The sequence below is a fragment of the Kogia breviceps genome, chromosome 11 (genome assembly GCF_026419965.1).
Source record: "Kogia breviceps isolate mKogBre1 chromosome 11, mKogBre1 haplotype 1, whole genome shotgun sequence".
Lineage (NCBI taxonomy): Eukaryota > Metazoa > Chordata > Mammalia > Artiodactyla > Physeteridae > Kogia > Kogia breviceps.
Genome location: NC_081320.1, coordinates 80,350,994 through 80,369,588, shown reverse-complemented (window position 1 = coordinate 80,369,588; position 18,595 = coordinate 80,350,994).

The window sequence follows — 18,595 nt, the reverse complement described above, 5'->3', positions numbered from 1 at the left end:
TTGTGGATCTACTTCCATGTAATAGGTACAAAAGATTAATCTTTGGGTCTTTTCCAAGAATAAACAGTCATTAGTGGGACTCTATTTCTAAGATGTTATTTCCTTTGCTGTTTTTGACACATTAAAATTAGAAGAGATGAAATAACCTTCTTTAAGAACTGATTCATTTGACCTGCCCATGCATAGGCTATAGGAACGGAAACAGATCGCAAAGACTCTACAGACCAAGAAATGTGAATTTGTGTCTGGCTCTACCTCTTACAAATTCCATGACTTCTGGCAAGTCTCTTACTTTCTTCTACCTTTTTTTCTTCTGTCAGATAACACATGAAAAGCACCTAGCAAAATGCCTAGTATAGTTCAATAAGTATTTAGTTTCTGATCTCTGGATCATACATGGGGAACCACTGGTAGATACTATCAGACTTGAAATCAAGGATTTCCAAGTAAGTCACTCTGCCCAAATGGCACTGAAGGCCTCTGGTAAGCCAGATCTTTTGTCTTCCTTGGCCCATCTGCAATCTCATTCATTCATCCATTGACTTACATTCAACCAGTTTCTACGTTTTGTCTAATATAGACCCAGAGACAGACTTTGTCATTAATGATCAATTAATAATTGAAATTCTAGGGAACTTGAAACGCTCCATTTTAGAGTTCTTTCCAAACAATTGGGATGCACCAAGTGATCTGAAAATTTGTATTACTGTTTAATTTATGAATTAGTAGTTCTGATCATAACATGAACTGATGAAATAAAAATTAACTTGGAATCTTGAAGAAGGCTGGATTCATGTATAGGTTTAACCATTTCAACAAAAACACCAATAGGTTTTCTTTGGAACTCGAAAAAATTATTCTAAATTTCCTCTGTTACAACAAATAGTTTTAAAAGGTTTTCAGCTTTTTTGAAAAAGAAAATTAAAAAGTGTGATACTGACAACAAAAAGAGACCAGCGGAACTGAACAGAGACTCGGGAACAGACCCAGCTCTATGTAAGAATTTAATACATGATAAAAAGAGTATCTCAGTTTAGTTGGGAGGGCAGGATTAGTCAATAAATATTGCTGGAGCCATTGGTTAACTATTTGGGGAAAAGTTCATCTGGCATCTCAATCCAAATCATTCACCACATTAAAAGGTAGATAGAATGAAATATGTTTTAAAAATCCATAACAAAACTCAGTGGAAATACAAAGTAGTATCTCATGTATTTCTAGAAAAGAAAGGACTTTCTAAGATTAAAAGCAATTTAAAAATTAAAAGAAAAAGGAAGAAAATTTGACAACATGAAGTTTTTTTTTTTTTTTTTTGCAGTACGCGGGCCTCTCACTGTTGTGGCCTCTCCCGTTGCGGAGCACAGGTTCCGGACGCACAGGCTCAGCGGCCATGGCTCACGGGCCCAGCCGCTCCACGGCATGTGGGATCTTCCCGGACTGGGGCACGAACCCGTGGTTCCCTGCATTGGCAGGCGGACTCTCAACCACTGCACCACCAGGGAAGCCCAACATGAAATTTTAAAACTGCATAAAAATTATGTAAAAGGCTTTCGAACTGGGGAAATTTACAACAAACAGTGGTTACTCCTGATATCACACAAATAATTTAGAAAAACACTGAGACTAGTAGGTTAAAAGTTTGTGGACATTAACAAAAAATACACACAAACCTAGGGGCAGGACAGGAATAAAGATGCAGATGTGGAGGATGGACTTGAGGACATGGGGAGGGGGAAAGGTAAGCTGGGACGAAGTGAGAGAGTGGCATGGACATATATACACTACCAAATGTAAAATAGATAGCCAGTGGGAAGCAGCTGCATAGCACAGGGAGATCAGCTCGGTGCTTTGTGTCCACCTAGAGGGGTGGGATAGGGAGGGTGGGAGGGAGAGGCAAGAAGGAGGCGATATGGGGATATATGTATACGTATAACTGATTGTGATACAGCAGAAACCAACACACCATTTTAAAGCAATTATACTCCAATAAAGATGTTAAAAAAAATACACACACACACACACAAATTGTTAACAAACATGGAAAATTGTTCAAACTCACTAGTAAGCAAAGAATTGCAATTTAAAATAAGATTGCATTTTTTCTTTACCTATTAAATTAAAAAATATTTTTAAAGTAATATACAGTTCTGGCAAGTGTTCAGTAAGATAAGCATTCTTATATGTTGCTAGTGGGAGTATAAACTGTTCTGGTAGAGCGTTTCTTAAAACTCTCTGAAGGCAAACATAGATAGCCTTTACAATGTTCCTATCTTTTAACCCAGTAATTTAACTTATTGAAATCCATCCCAAGAAAATGATCTGATAAAAGCTTTTTGCATAAGAATACTCATTACTGCAATCTTTATAGGAAACGCAAAACAAACCAGAACAATGAGGAAGCAAACTAGCTGCCTGAAGTAAGAAATGACAAAGTAAATTACAGACATCCATAAGATATTATGTAACCTCTAAAAAAGATGTTTATTAAGAGTTTATGTAATGTTAAGTGAAAATATTATCTTAAAAATGTTATATGTAATATATTTTCACTTCTGTGTTTAAAATTCACAAAGTAGAGACTGACAGGAAATATTAAGTTGTTAAAAATAATTATTTTTCAGAAAGAGAAAAACAAATACCGTATGCTAATACATATATATGGAATGTAAGGAAAAAAAAAAAGGTCATGAAGAACCTAGGGGTAAGACAGGAATAAAGACACAGACCTACTAGAGAATGGACTTGAGGACACGGGGAGGGGGAAGGGTAAGCTGTGACAAAGTGAGAGAGTGGCATGGACATATATACACTACCAAACGTAAAACAGATAGCGAGTGGGAAGCAGCTGCATAGCACAGGGAGATCAGCTCAGTGCCCTGTGACTACCTAGAGGGGTGGGATAGGGAGGGTGGGAGGGAGGAAGATGCAAGAGGGAAGAGATATGGAAACATATGTATATGTATAACTGATTCACTTTGTTATAAAGCAGAAACTAACACACCATTGTAAAGCAATTATACTCCAATAAAGATGTTAAAAAAATAATTATTATTTTTAGTTGGTAGAATTATGGACTTATTTTATTCTGTATTTGCCATCATTTAAAACATAATGTATATATTTTACAATAAAGTTTTATAAATAGAATACAGATGCACATTCCAATTATTATTTTGCAAAACTTGAAAAATGGGACTGGGTCTTCAAACTCAGTCATTTTTTCTTTCTACCATTCTCTTGCTTCTTAATCTCTATGAAACCCACACACATGGCCTTGAAGGAGGAATAAAAGGATCGCTTATTGCAGGCCTGATTTTTCTCTTTTATCCCAGAAGCCAAATGGGAAGACTGCCTCTAAACAGGAGATCTAAGGCGTTGTGCAGGAAGAAAAATAGATAAATGCTTGACAAAGGCTCTCTCTGCTGGGGAAGAGCTCCTGGAATGACCAGAAGTTTTGTGATAAAGCATCCAGTCTCCACAGCTGTCTTCCTAATAAACCAGAAGCACATTTACTGTAGCCTGGTGGGTGACGATCAGCAAAACTTACAAAAATACAGCACAGATTTCCTCCAAGTGTTAGCAGCCAATTTCACTCTGGGAGGTAAAATTACTGGAACTGATAAGCCAATATTAAGGGACCAAAAAAGCTCCTTAAATATTCCAAAGACCAATATGAGCCATCAGACTCACATCTGAACAAACGGGAAGATGGCAATCTGGAAATTATAATAAGAATGCATTGATTTTGTACCTCTTCTTCAGTTTCATTATGATCTCTGAGAGTAGAATGGATTAATTTTACGTCATTTTCTCCTAAGCCTCAGAATACTTTCTTTCAGGTCCTGAGATATGAGCAGAAAGCACAGATGGCCTGTCTGCTCCAAGCCAGCGGAGACTGCAAACAACTTTGGAGTTGTTTAAATTTGTTCCTTTTCTTCAAGCAACCTGGCTACTCGGCAGCTGTTCATTTCAAGGCTCAGAAAGATGCAGGTGGAGATGAAACTACCCTAAAGGAAACTTGAGGCTGGAGGGGGTGGGGTGTGAAAATGTGCATGATGAATGTCATGCAGTAGGGGGCAGTTGAGCTATCTTTTAATGTTATTTTTGTTAATGTAAAAGAGTAAGTACAAATAAAATCCTATTTGTTTGGTTTTAGGAGATAGACACAGGGTGATGGTATCTACAACTTACTGTCAAATGGTTCAGTGACAACAACAATAACAAAAAATTATATATAGATGTACATAAATATGTATTGGTCTCTGCCCCCAGTTCCTAGCACACAACTCCTAAAACCCTTGTAATTTCCTAAATGTTAAGAACACTAGGAGCATCCTTTGTTCGAAGGAGGTGACCCTGGGTGGGCTCCTGGATGGCTCCTGAATGGGGGGCTGGTCACCAGAAAGACCAAGCCATAATTAGAAGTTTGGAATTTACAGCTTCACCCCATGCCCCTGGCCATCCTCCAGAGAGAAGAGAGGGGCTGGAGATGAATTAACAATTGAGTGTGCCTATGTGAGGAAGCCTCTACAAAATTCTAATGGTAGTGGGTTTGGGGAACCTGTGGGTTGGTGAACACATGGAGGTGCTAGGAGAGCAGCACACTCAGAGAGAGTACAGAAGCTCCACGTCCCTTCACACATACCTCGCCCTATGCACCTCTTCCATGTGGATGTTCATCTATATCCTTTATCATATCCTTTTGTAATAAACTGGCAAATGTAAGCAAGTGTTCCCTGAGTTCTGTGAGTCGCTCTAGAAAATTAATTGAACCCAAGGAAGGGGTCACTGGAACCTCCGACCTATAGCCGGTGGATCAGAAGCTCAGGTTTGATAACCCGGGCCTGTGACTGGTGTCTCAAGTATGTGTGGGGGCTAAGGGGACTCAGTCTTGTGGGACTGAGCCCTTAACCTGTGGGATCTGACGCTGTCTTCGGGTAGATGGTATCAGAATTGAGTTAAATTATGTTGCAGAGAATTGCCTGGTATGAGGAAAATCCTCCACATATTTGGTGAGAAGTGAAGTGTTCTCTGTGAAGGTAAAAGAGACACACAGGATAAAGAAAGACCCAGTAGGTAAGAACTGTGTTTTTCCTTACATAGAAAGGGAAAAAGCTGAGTTTTTCCTTTACAAATATATAAGCATATGCATACATGTATGTGTGTATACACAGAAAGAGAGAGAGAATGTAGCAAAATATTGAGAATTGGAAAATCTAACAGAAGTGTATATGGAGATTTATAACAGTATTCTAGCCACCTTTCTTTAGATTTGACTCATTTTTAAAGATTTGTGACGTAAATTTAAAAACGATTTGTTCTGTAACTCTGTTAACAGTGCTGGCTCCACAACTGGGTGTACCCACTGTATTCTAACCAGTCCAGATAACTCTGTATTTATTTTTTTTTACATTTATTTATTTATTCGGTACGCGGGCCTCTCACTGTTGTGGCCTCTCCCGTTGCGGAGCACAGGCTCCGGACGCGCAGGCTCAGCGGCCATGGCTCACGGGCCCAGCTGCTCCGCGGCATGTGGGATCTTCCCGCACCGGGGCACGAACCCACGTCCCCTGCATCGGCAGGCAGACTCTCAACCTCTGCGCCACCAGGGAAGCCCGATAACTCTGTATTTATTGAACACATTCTCTGCTTTCCCACCTCCATGTGTTGCTCATGCTATCCCCTCCACCAAAAATGCTCTCCTCCTGCTACGATTCATCAATCTTTCATAGATTTTTTTTCAAATACTCCTTGAAGCATCCTCTGATCTCTGCCCCTCCATTCCCGATCATAGCTGGTTTCTTTCCTTTGAATCTCACTGAAGACCCAGTTGATTAAAGTAGCCTCCTTGGCTTGGAGGTCCCAGAGCACCCCATCCTCCCCACCCCCATCAAATCACTTATTACTCCTTACTGTCACTGTTTGTTTAATTATCTCTCCCCCTTTCTGGATTATAGGCTCCCTGAATGCAGGGACCGTGTCTGTCTCATCCATCAATATATCCCAAATGCTGAGACAAGGCCTGGCATAGAAATACTCACCAAATATTTGTTGAATGAATGAACTACTTATGCACTGGTTCGTTATTTGTCTACTCTTATATTTTAAAGTTCCTTAAGATCAGGGACTCTTTCTTACTCATGTCCATAACTATACACAAGATAGTTTTTCAATAAATACTTGTTGAATTGAAGATTTTAAAAGAGAGGGAAATGTGAGGAGTTTTTCACTTTTACCAAAGGACTAGACTTGTATATTCATGTAGTCATTGACCCAAGAGCTTGAGTCAAGTAAGGCTTTAGCCCTGGCCATCCAAGGGGCACAAGGGGAAGGCATAAATGAGTGGGTGGGACCATGTGCAGAAGAGAGTGGGTGGTGAGCTTTGGATCTCCCTGGTCAGTAAGCAAGTCTTACAGCTGGGGTAGGGAGGACTGCCTGAGGGTTAAAGACCAAGGAGAGCGCTGCACTGGAACTGTCATCAAGCACTGATTCAGGAAGGACAGGGTGAGCACACCTGCCAGTATCATTTACTACATTAGATAATCAGGAAACAAGCTCAGAAACCCTGCCTTGTTTTAAAAGCAATCTTAAGATGGTTATATAAAAGCGAGTTGGCAGGAGGAGTTTAGGTCTACACAGAGAATAAGTTACTGTGGAACAGGATCCCTGTTAGAAGCAGCTGTTCACTGGGGACAGACTGCTCACAGCCCCTTATAACAACACCCCCCCAAAAAAAACAACACTGGGGTTAAGGTCCCCAGAGCTTCCAGCTGACAACCGGAGAGCTTTCAGTGGGGCCAGGCCCCTGAGGCATTCAGATTTCCCCCACATTGGACTTAATGGCCTATTTTTCTCTTTGAGATCCAAGAAGAGTCCTTTGGCTCCAATCTATCCCATCCACACCCACCACCAAGGAATGCAGGCAGAAGGGAAGAACTACAGCTTCCCCAAGGCTTGGGGCCTCCAGGTCCTGAGCAAAACAATTTGGGGACCTAACTCACAGCTTAGTCATTTTACAACTCTGATACATGGTAACAGAACAGAGCCTTGCAGCTGAGAGTAGGCATGCTGTTAGTTCCCATAGGCTCACTCTCTCTGTCTCTGTCTCTCTCTCTCTCTCTCATCTAGATTCAGATGGGTCCTACTCACAGAGTAGAACCACCCTAAGGGCATGCACAGCCTTCTCCTGCCCCAGGGAGGGACAGGTGTTGAAGCAGCCACCCCAGGCCCCCAGGAATCCACAGATAGCAAGATAGGTACATCCTTTAACCCAGAAAAGATCATGGAGTGGAAGGAGACCCCTCTCCCACTTACTTAACAGAGGAAAACTATATGTAATAACCAGTGGGTGGTATGAGAAATGTCTCCTACCAAGAGTAGGAGAAGAAAACAAGAAACACAGGAAACAATAACCCATTTGCTTTCCCAATGTGCAGTTCCCCTTCATTGCACCTAATTTGAAAAATGCATAGAATTGTTTAAGCTCAATGACTAGTCATCTATCGCTCCAAACCAGAGATTGTTTTGTTAAAAAAAAGAGAGTGAGAGCATTCTAGTTGCCACCGGTACTCAGCAACGCTTCAGTTTTCTCATGTTTTTAATGATTATGAATTCAGCACCAAGACATATAGGTTTTGCCTGCATTGTGCATTGTGTATGCTGTTGCTGTGCTACCTTCAGCCTCCTTCAAGGATCAGAAGACAACACAGCCACTTCAATAGAAACTGGTCTCTATTCCTTGTTCTTGCTTCCTTTTCTTCCTTTAACGTTTTCATTTTTGCTTTCTTTCTTTCTGCTGAATCCCTGTCTGACTTCTTTCTTTTTCCAGGAGGAAAGAAATGGACCTCTCTATTTGCCAGGAGAACACAGACCATTAAAGTTAAAAGAGGCTCTAGACATCTTTCAGGAACCCATAGTTTCATATTGAGGAAACTGAGGCTGAGAAATCACAGCCTGAAGTCACAGTTGTTGATTTAAGAGTCAGCTCTAGGATCCCAGGTCACTTAACTCCTATGTTAGGATTCTTTTCTACCACTGCACTGCAATGCAGTTTCAGGGTAAAACTGTTTGGGACATCACAGAATTACCAACTTCTTAACCCCTGGGTCTAGAAGGGCATAAATAATAATGATGACAATAATAATATATTCCAAATCAAAACCTACCTCTAGTTCTATAAGGTAAACTGTACTATCAAAGAAAATAGTTCTGTTTCAAATGTTGATTTGGTTTAAACATCAAAACAAAACAAAATAAAATCTCCCAGACCAAATTAAGTACAAATATGTTTTGCTCAGTCACATAAGAAACCCATTCATGCCTCTCAAAATAGTCACGCACTTAAGCTCAGTCAAGTATGGAGAGTGAATGAGAGGAGAAGAAAGCTGAATAGTTGACTGTAGTGGGCAGCTCCATGGTCTTGCCTGTCACTAGAGGGAAATGGGGAGGATCTTCCATAGCCAATTCTGTATTCAGGGACTGATTATTAAGTTGGCAGATTATGCAGCATCTTTGCTTTTCCCATCTCCCTTTGCCAACATGAGTTTTAAACCATTGTTCTATTCCCTTGTACCTACACTGGAAAGGGGAAAAGAAACAAAACCCTGAAACTAATTTGGTTATCAGTTGGGTTTACAACAACAATGACAAAAGAGGAAGAGGTTGAAAATCAAAAAGAAAGTCCAGACATATTTTAGACAATTATAGCCATCCTCTCTATACCAAACCCCAAACCATGCATTCTGGTTTAGTCCAGTTTCCCTGTTTCCTTTTGAATGTGCAAATAACCTAAATGGGGTTTTAAAAAAATAAGAGAACTTTTAAAAATAGTTAAGATGTATTCAAAGGAATTCTTTAATTATCTAAATGGCTTGAACTATAATGCAAGTAAGGAATGGCTTCTAGTAAATGCCAAGTCTTTTTTTTAAAGCAACCTCAGGGAGATACTCACTCTCAACAAGCTGTGTCGTTGCGAGTAAAACAAAGTGGCAATTTGGGCAACTGTCCATGTAATTCAGACCAAATTCAGACCACTGCCACAACTCCATTAACGTGAGGTTCTGAACAACTTAGCCCATTAGACAGCAGACTTGGGCAGGGAGTGGGCCAGAAGAGATCCAGCTCCTGCAAGCTAGTATTGAAAAGCTGAATATGGACAAGCAAACCCTTGTTTGTTGACTTCAACTGGTTGTTTAATCATAATTAAATGACCAGCAACTTGTCATTAACTTCTTAAAATAGTAATTGGTCGTTTGCACGAGTCTGCCACCTCACTATCATGTTTGGGGTATTCGTCATAGTCAAGGTGTGGAAAACTGAATAGAGAGTTTCAGCGGTCTCTGGCTCTGTTTAAAGATAAAAATAACATTGGGCTGTCAGGGTGCTGGTCTTCACCTTCTTAACCATTAATTCAGGTTGCTGTATGTTTGTTCAGATCCATCATGTGGAAATTGTCTTTTTATCCTACTACAAGAAATAAATTGGCTGCACCAGGGTTGATTCATTCATATAGAATAAACATTGTTTCGGGTTGTCTACAGTGAAATGTAGATTTAAGACAGTTATGCAGCTAGATAATGGGATCCCAAGCTTGGAGGTGGAGGGTTGGGGGAGGGGACCCAAACCATTCTGCGGATCTGTGTCTCAGTAAACCACACCACTCTCCATTTCCCTGCTCATCTCCATGGGCTCTGCCTCAATGTCCCTTAAAGGCAGCATTTTCAGGGAACAAACAACTTAGACTGAGGAAATTAACCTTCCCCAAGCAACAATGGTAAATAGATTAGTAAGCTGGGAGACATAATATATGTATGCTGAGTATTAGAAGCTGGGTAAGAAACACCAAGTCAATTGTTTTTGAAGACAATTAGACAATACTCAGAGGCAAACCAGGAAAACAAAATCTTTTTTTTCTCATTACTGTATTGCAAATGTAAAAGACTGCCTATCTGTGAAGCCAGCAGTTACAATATTTTCAGAACAATTATCTCATCCTCCAAAAGCTAACTACTGTATTTACAGATGAATTTCTAAGTGCACATTAAGGGTGCCTGCCTGCTGCCTCTGGCCCCACAGACAGGTGAGCAGGGCTCACAAGCAGCCAGTGCTCTACCCCCCTTGATGCCATGTCATTCCACCTGGAACTAAGAAGATCGTAGGAACTGAAGAGGGACTAGGTGTAGGGTATGAACTGGCCCCCGAAGCCTTATATTTTGCCCAACACTCTTTAGGTCACAAAGGACTTTCATACCATCACCTCACATGCAGCTTGTGACCATGATCATGACCATGAGGTGAGGTAAGTAAAGCCTGGAGGACTGTCCATATTTGGCAGATAAGGCAACAGAAGGTCAGAGAGGTTCTCAAGCTAATAAAAACTTCCTTGCCTGGAGGTAGGGCCCATGGCTCCCACCACACCTCTGGTGCTTTCCATTTATTTGCTGGAGGAAGGCCGGCACTTGGTTTAGGGCGCTCCCCAGCTGTGAGGGTGCCTCCCATTAGTCCTACTTCTAACCTCTCAGAATATGCCTACCCGCTCTGTTCCTGAGATCCATCACCTATAAAATGAGGCAAGAATAGGGCCAAAATGACTGATTCATGACAACTTCCGCGCCACACAAGGAACATCCAGGCCTGGAGAGCGAGCTGTTTCTGGATGTCTAAGAGAAAGGGAGCAAAAAGAGGGAGCCACAGAGGAAGGTCTCAAGTTAGATGGTGGTAAAAAGGACAAGCAGGGGTCTTGAAGGAAAGGATCTTAGGTCTATGTTAGACAATTGTCAGGGAAAACATAGACGTACAAACACATACACACACACACACACACACCTCTTCATTAAAGAGATCTCAGACAATTCAATCACCTAAAGCACTTTCAAACCTCACTTGGGAGTGATCCTCAGCAAGGATTACAATCCGTGCAGACTGAAGATGACAATTAAAACATTAACTAAAAAAAAAAAAACACAAATAGCACTTTGGGTCTTTATGGTGAGTTGTCATTTGCTACCAAAGAGCTCATCTCTCCCTTGACAACCTAGAAATCTGTCACTCTCGTCCCTGTGGCTATAACAGTGATACAATAAGAAACAAGGGAAGAGATGAATCTCTCCCCATACTCTCATCTAGGGAAGCCAAGCGAGGCTGAACGAAGAAGAAGAATGGAAGATAACTGGAGCAGTGTGAGTCTAGTGCTATGGATTTTGTTTTTTTTGCGGTACGTGGGTCTTTCACTGTTGTGGCCTCTCCCGCTGCAGAGCACAGGCTCCGGACGCGCAGGGTCAGCAGCCATGGCTCACGGACCCAGCCTTTCCGCGGCATGTGGGATCTTCCCAGACCGGGGCATGAACCCGTGTCCCCTGCATTCGCAAGCGGACTCTCAGCCACTGCGCCACCAGGGAAACCCAATGCTGCGGGTTTTGCATGTGCCTCAAAGCATGACTCATCGGAATGGCGGCAGCCCTTAGGAAGGGAGCAGAGGCTTCCTTCCGCTAGGGAGGGCTCTGCACTCAAGGGCCCAACGCATGCCAGGAGCAGGAGCGTTGGGCTGAGGGATTCTCAGGGGCTCCTGCCTTGGTCTGCTTCCAGGTGCCAGTAATTTGCTATTTAAGTGTCAGTAGTTTTTAATTAGCATGTGGGAGCTTTTTGAAGGTGCAAAGTGCTGGGTGGGTGGTTCAAGCAAATATAGGCTTTAATACAGCCAGTAAACAAGTAGAAGTGAAAGTGGAAATAGAAACAGTTAATTACGGGATCATTAGGGATAACAGATGGAAGTAATAAAAATCTGGAGCTGAAAGGGAACTAAAGGTTCCTAGTACAGTTTCCCCCAAAGTATAGGATTCATACCACTGTTAGTATGTTAGGATTTTAGATGGGCCAGGGAACACTGCAGGTGACACAAGATATTAAATATCATTAAGTTACATTGTGAGAAAGCTACTCCTGTTTCAATTCTCTTTTATCCCTTCTGAGTACCTCAAAAACAAAGTCTCAATTGGGTGCTACTATGTCTTTAACACTTCTCTAACACTTGTCAAGCTCCCTTTTTAACAGAAAGAGAGCAAGCTTCAGCTGTAGAAACTTTGATTTAGCCAAAGCATCTAGTAAGAATTTAATCTCATTGCTCGGTATTCATTTTAAATATTCTTTCAAATATTTTCCATATCCATTTACTATAATGACATGAGGTTTCTTCTTTAAACATAAATTTATTGAAGTAAAAAAATTAATGCATTTAAAAAATATTAAGTACATGTTACACAAATAGGACATGGATGATGCGGCACTAACGTGACTGGAGCTCAGAGAACAAGGATGTTGGGCCCAGAGCAGGAAATGGCTTTGCCCAAAGTGACACATTTGGTTGGTGTCTTCCACTCCTGCTGCTGGGCCCCTATGAAGGAGGAGAGAAGGTGAAAGTCAGCCTTGTCCAAAAAGCATGTGGAGCTCAGAGAAGCCACATGACTTCTCTAAAACTCTGGGACCCAGGAGTCTCGGCAGGAGTCAGTCTCTCCTTATCAGGCCAAGAAATGTACAAAGAACAGTCAACTGACCCCCACTGGGTACATCACATGGTGGTGACAGAATTAGTCTCTTTGTCTCATTTTCTTTTCCTTTTCCATCAATTTCCTAGGTCCCTGGAGATAACAAGTGAGCTCAAGCCAGGATGCCTCTCAGATGGAAAAACAGACTCGCCTTTATCCTACACTCCCTGGCCCATTCTCCAACACCCCTGCTGGCCTGAATGCACCACCACAGGAGGTAGTGGCTGCAAAGAATGGTGTTAAGTACAGGATTCTGGGCCTCCAGAGGGCTAATCGCCACCTTTCCACATGGCAGCCCAGTGTGGCCAGAATACAAAGTGGAAAGCAAAATACAGCCTCATGCTGCCCGCCATGCATCACATCCATACACAACTGCCTCTTGATGGATGCAGAAGACACAACTTTATATGTCTGTCATGGCCCCAGTGACCTTTCAGATCCCTAAGTTAAAGGATCCATTATTCATCTTTATGTACAGCTTCCTATGACAGGTCTGCATGATAAAGCCCAGAGACACTTTGATGAAGTAAATAATTTAGCCCCACCCATAATCACCTGCTGTTCTCAAATCCTAAAGCCTTTCCAGGGGTTGCTTCATCAAACCAATGAGCCCCTTACTGATGATGCCAGGGCAGCATAAACTTTATGCAGAAGCTAAACTGCATCCACTAGCATATGAGTTTTAAAGAAGAATATGGATGAGGGACATTTTCTTATACAAGGCTTTGCAAACACAAGCACACACACCCATTTTTAAAATAACATATACTGTTTTCTGGGCACCTACTATGTGCCACGTGTTATACTTGGAACTTTCACACATTATTTTGTTTAATTCTCCAAATAGCCTTGCAAAGTGGCTCTTAGAATCTCCATTATACCAAAAGTCAGAAATCAGTTAAGTATCTTACAAATGTCACCCCAATGGCAAGTAACAAGGCAGCGCGAGGCTTTTTAAAATTTTGCTGGAGGGCTTCCCTGGTGGCGCAGTGGTTGAGAGTCCGCCTGCCGATGCAGGGGCCACAGGTTCGTGCCCCAGTCTGGGAAGATCCCACATGCCGCGGAGCGGCTGGGCCCGTGAGCTGTGGCTGCTGAGCCTGTGCGTCCAGAGCCTGTGCTCTGCAACTGGAGAGGCCACAACAGTGAGAGGCCCGCGTACCGCAAAAAAAAAAAAAAAAAAAAAAAAAAAAAAAAAAATTTGCTGGAAAAAGGGAGGATATTAAAGAATGAATGGCTGCATGGCAGAGTTGGAATGTGAACTATACTTGGTCTGACTCCATCCATACTCATTCTACTAGACTTCACTACTTCCCTCTCAGTGAGGAAGCTTGGTTTAAGGGCAGGAGAGGGCTGCTTCTTGATGTATTTGCCTAGCACCTTGCTTCCTCAAGGCCTTTATCCTGATGGTAGGGGTGGGTATGCAGGACATTTGGAAGAGTATATGAAATCCCAATGACATCCACTTACCATGTTGAGACACAGTCAAAGCATAGGCCTCATGGGGCTCTTGATGTATCTTCTGCTGCCCTGTCCTGAATTCAAATGATTATTTCCCAGAGATATACATAAAGCCAGAAAATTCCTGAGAGCAACTAGTATTGGCCAGTTGGATTATGAAGAGAGCAACAAAGTAACTGCTGGATAGTCCAGCCTCATGGAAAAACACCAGTCTATCTGCAACCAGTTCGTACTGCTTGGGCTTGTATCTGCCCATAGCTTTGGAATCCTCCCAAGTCATTGACTGGAAGAGCTTGACAAGCCCATGGATTTACTGCTCCAATTTACTCATTACAACTGAGTCTAATGAATACAAATGCACAAAACTTGAAATGTAACACAGACAAAGGAGAAGAGCTATGGTGTCAAGATGGTGGTGTTCTGGGTACAGTTTCTCCTTTACGATTTAAATTAATTAAGATGTCATCATTTAAAGAAATAATGGGTATGTAGTCATATTGTTAACTGTCAAGAAGATGAAGACTGAGAAAAAAACCATTGTATTTTGTAGTTGGGGGTGACTTGTGTTGAGGGACCTCAGAGAACAATGGGAAGAGGTAAGGAGCAGAGTCAGAAAACAGGTTCTCTCCTCAGTTTCAGCACTGACCAGCCTGGCAAACTATGCAAGTCACTTGACAACACTGTCAACTTTCTGAGCCTCAGACCCTAGGCTGATAAAAAGGCAATCACAACACCTGTCCTACTATCTCCTGGGCTTTATATTAAGGGTCTGTTATGGACTGAATTGTGTTCCCCTAGAATGTATAGGTTGAAGCCCTAATAGGAGATAATGGAGATAGGGCCTTTAGGGAGGTAATCAGGTTAAATGAGGGGCCCTACTTTGGTAGGATGGGTTTCCTTATAAGAAAATGAAGAGACACCAGAGATAGCTTTCTCCACACACCCACAGAGGAAAGGCCATGTGAGAACACAGTGAGAAGGTGGTCATCCATAAGCCAGAAAGAGAAGAAACCAATCCTGAAGGCACCTTGATTGATTTTGGACTTCCAATTTCCAGAACTGTGAGAAAATACACTCCTGTTGTTTAAATCACCCAGTCTGTGATATTTGTTACAGCAGCTGAACAGACTCATACAGGGTCCAAAGAGATGAAGTCTTAAAAGAGTTGTAAAATGACACAAAAATGAGGAGCATTCACATAGTCTAAGGCCAGGCTGTGAGGGAGCAAGGGAAAGGTGAAAAGGTAGAAAGGGCACATCTTAACTCTTCCTTTGGAATTTAAGAGCATGATACAGGGTAGTAGCTTGAGGAGGTAGCACAATGGAGAGGTTTGGTAGGATGGGGTCAAAAATCTTTCCTATAAGTACCTAAAAGAGGTGTGGAGATTGCCAACCCATGAGATATTAAAAAACAGTAGTAGTTACACTGCATCATCATGAGGTCGAACCATTTCTTAAGAGAAGAGGATTAGACCAAATTTAATAGTCCTTCCAAACTGGATGTTCTCTGGTTCCAAAGGCTATGCATAGGCAGAGCTTTCAAATTATCAAGCATATAACTCACTGACAGGGGGTGAGATGGGACTAATTGTTTGCCTCAAACAAGAAATATCCTGTTCTTCTCTTAACACAAGCTAATTTCACACAAGGAGGTAACTCTGAGGCACAAAAGAAACAAAACCAAGGAGAGGACAATAGATTGTGTTGTAAGATTTGTAATCTCTCTGCTTCTCCATTCCTAGTTCTGATCTGGATTTAAAATTCATGTTATTGGTGATTTTCTTCTCCTCCATCAAGGCTGAATATCTCATTGCAGAAATGAAATCCAAGGTGAGGCATTGAAAAAGAAATTGGGTTTGAATCCCAGGTTACCCACTTACAAGCTGTGTGACCCTGGCAACCCATTTAACTCTTCTGATCCTCAGTTTTCTTACCTATTTCATGAGATGGATTGAACTTAGGATCTTCAACTACATGACATGCGCAAAGCCAGACCTGCTTCCCACATCCCATGCCCTTAACAGACGTAAATAATCGATTCTGGCTCTCATTCCTACTGAGCTCACATACAGACTCAGAATACAGGGCAGCCTCAATCAGTGGATTCAATTTGGTACAAGAAATAACATATATTTATGTTATACCTTCCTAGGTAACAGATGATGTCTAAGTCCTTTCCTTTCAAATGTTCCCAGATTCTGTGATGCTAATGTGGCAAAGTGATGGCACAAATAAAGTCTTGAAAAAAATTAAGTAGAGGATGCAAGAAGAAAGAAACTAAAGGGGGGGTGGAACACAGACAAATATGAAAGATGACAAGGTAAATCCCTATTTTTAAATGACAGTAATTAGGTCCATGCCTCTTTGTGCCTACCAAGTGTTAGTTGGGGGGATGCAGGTGCCTGAAGAAAGGAGAAGGTATGAGAGGTATGAGACCCAGGTTACAGCACAGTCCACCTTCACCCAATTCTCCTTCACATATCTCACTATGCTTGGACCCATTGAAGCTACACACAACAAAAAATCAAGTACGCACAAACAAAACCTGCAGGAGAGGGAAGGGGGGTGTCATGGGTACACCGATAAATGTTTAACAGCCAACTTTGAGGATAAGAGAGGAGATAAGCTCTGATTTGTAGCATTTGCCAATTTCTGTGGTATAAATACTCCCACCATTGTCAATTTCAAGCTATCAACAAAAAGCTGCTGAACAGGATTTGGAAGAAATGCACATAATTGGCTGTCAGGGGCCTGTGTGAGCTGAACTCCAACACACCCCTGAGGGGAGGAAAATGTAGGGATAATACCAACCATTGAGTATCTTTTTGCAGCACTCCCCCACAAGAATTTTACATTATTATTCCATATATTTCCCATTCCTGTTTCATGGGGTTTCAGATTAAATTCCATTTGCCTTCTATTGAGGAATTGTAACAATATTGGTGTCAACCAAAATGGAGCCTGGCTCTAGGAACCAAAAGCCCAATGAAGTACAAAGAACCACTGATTTGGCTCAGCCGGTTTAGGCTGATGATGCCACATGAAGAGGAGGGGAGATCTCAACCATCACTACAGATGCCATATCTATAGGGAGACCTCAACCCCCAAGGCGCTTCACAGAGTCCACCATGCTCCAATCATTCCTGGCTGTTTCTCCTCCCATAACATCTCCCACCTGGGTTTCTGGCATTCAGCACATATTTATGGGTCACTTATTATGTATCAGGCACTGAGCTGGGAACTCGGGCTACACACACACACACACACACACACACACACACACACACACACACAGTCTAGGAGAGGAGACAGACATAAAATACGACAATGAAATAAGTGCCGGAGGTTGGTTCAAGATGGCGGAGTAGAAGAATGTGCTCTCACTCCCTCTTGTGAGAGCACCGGAAGCACAACTAACTACTGAGCAATCATCGACAGGGGGACACTGGAATTCACCAAAAAAGATACCCCAAATCCAAAGACAAAGGAGAAGCCACAATGAAATGGTAGGAGGGGTGCAATCACAATAAAATCAAATACCATAACTGCTAGATAGGTGACTCACAAACTGGAGAACAATTATACAACAGAAGTCCACCCACTGGAGTAAAGGTTCTGAGCCCCACATCAGGCTTCCCAACCTGAGGGTATGGCAATGGGAGGAACTCCAGATAATCAGACTTTGAAGGCTAGTGGGATTTGACTGCAGGACTTTGACAGGACTGGGGGAAACAGAGAGTCCTCTCATGAAGGGCAAACACAAAGTAGTGTGCGCATCAGGACCCAGGGGGAAGGAGCAGTGGCCCCATAGGAGACTGAAGCAGACCTACCTGCTAGTGTTGGAGGGTCTCCTGCAGAGGTGTGGGCAGCTGTGGCTCACCACAGGGACAAGGACACTGGCAGCAGAAGTTCTGGGAAGTACTCCTTGGCATGAGCCCTCCAGAAGTCCACCATTAGCCCCACCAAAGAGCCTGCAGGCTGCAGTGTTGGGTCACCTCAGGCAAAACAACCAACAGGGAGAGAACTCAGCCCCACCAATCAGCAGACAAGCGATTAAAGTTTAACTGAGCTCTGCCCATCAGAGCAACACACAGCTCTCCGCACCACCAGTCCCTCCCATCAGGAAGCTTGCACAAGCCTCTTAGATAGCCTCACCCACCAGAGGGCAGACAGCAGAAGGAAGAAGAACTACAATCCTGCAGTCTATGGAACAACACCCACATTCACAGAAAAATAGACAAATTGAAAAGGCAGAGGACTATGTACTGGATGAAGGAACAAGACAAAAGCCCAGAAAAACAACTAAATGAAGTGGAGATAGACAACCTTCCAGAAAAAGAATAATGATAGTGAAGATGATCCAGGACCTCAGAAAAAGAATGGAGGCAAAGATCAAGAGGAAGAAAGAAATTTTTAACAAAGACCTAGAAGAATTAAAGAACAAACAGAGATAAACAATACAATAACTGAAATGAAAAATAAACTAGAAGGAATCCATAGCAGAATAACTGAGGCAGAAAAATGGATAAGTGACCTGGAAAACAGAATGGTGGAATTCACTGCCATGGACAGAATAAAGAAAAAAGAATGAAAAGAAAT